Source organism: Penaeus monodon, chromosome 20 (genome assembly GCF_015228065.2).
Source record: "Penaeus monodon isolate SGIC_2016 chromosome 20, NSTDA_Pmon_1, whole genome shotgun sequence".
In the NCBI taxonomy this organism is placed as follows: Eukaryota; Metazoa; Arthropoda; class Malacostraca; order Decapoda; family Penaeidae; genus Penaeus; species Penaeus monodon.
The window spans coordinates 13079020-13079953 of record NC_051405.1 but is presented as its reverse complement, the minus strand read 5'-3'; the positions used below and the strand labels follow the sequence as shown (position 1 = coordinate 13079953).

Here is a 934-nt window from a genome sequence, read left to right as displayed (position 1 = left end):
ATACCGCTAGGTGAACAGGGGGAACCGGCGAGGGGCAGAGGGGAACTGGAGAAGAGAAGAGCCCGAAGCGGATACAGAGCCGGGAATGGAGAAGACAGAAAATAAGGAGAGAAGGGAAGAAGAGGAGAGAAGGGGAAAACCGAGGAGGGGACAGAGGAAAGAGGAGAGAGGGGAAAAGAAGAGAGGAAAGAGAGGGGAGGGAGAGGACGGGAGGAAGGGAGGGAGGGGGAAGGGAGAAGGGAGAAAGAGAAAAAGGAGGGAAAAGAGGAGAGGAAAAGGGGGAGAGAAAAAGAGGAGAACAGAGCAAAAAGGGGGAAAGAGAAGGAGAAGAGCGAGAAAAGGGGAAAAAACGAGGAGAAGGAGAGAAGAGGGAGACCAGAGCCAGAACGAAGAGAAAAAGAGGAACCGAGGAGGAAGAGCCAGAAAAGAGGAGAGAAGAGGAAAAAGAGCGAGGGGAAGGGGAGAAGAGAGAGAAAAGGGGAAAACAAGCGAGAGAAGAGCAGAAGAGGAGAAAGAGAGAAAAAGAGGGAGAGAAGAGAGAAGAGAGAAAAGGAGAAGAGAGAAATGAGGGGGGAAAAGGGGAAAAGGGAAGAGGGAGGAGAAGACCAAGAACAAGAGGAGAAAAGAGAATAAAGCGGACAAGAGCAAAACAGGAGTGAGAGAAGAGAGAAAAAGGAGGAAAGAGAGAACTGAGGAGAGAAGAGAGAGAGGAGACAAGAGAAGAAACCGAGAGGAGAGAAGAGAAGAACAAGAGGAAGACAGAGAAAAAAGAAGAAAGAGACAATATTAAGTAAAAAAATAAATTAGAAAAATCAAATTTAATCAAAAAAAAAATAAATAAAGAGAGAGAACTGGGGAGAAAAGGAGCCAGAGATAGAGTGAAAAGGAGAGAATAGAGGAGAGACAGAGAAAAAAGAGCGAGACAAGAGCGAAC

At 46.7% G+C, this 934-nt stretch overlaps 1 protein-coding gene across 1 annotated transcript in view; it reads right to left on the bottom strand.

Moving 5' to 3' along the window:
• Nucleotides 1-934, bottom strand: part of LOC119585640 (EH domain-binding protein 1-like) — a gene marked incomplete in the record, with an annotated part of 320960 nt that overhangs the window by 62399 nt on the left and 257627 nt on the right.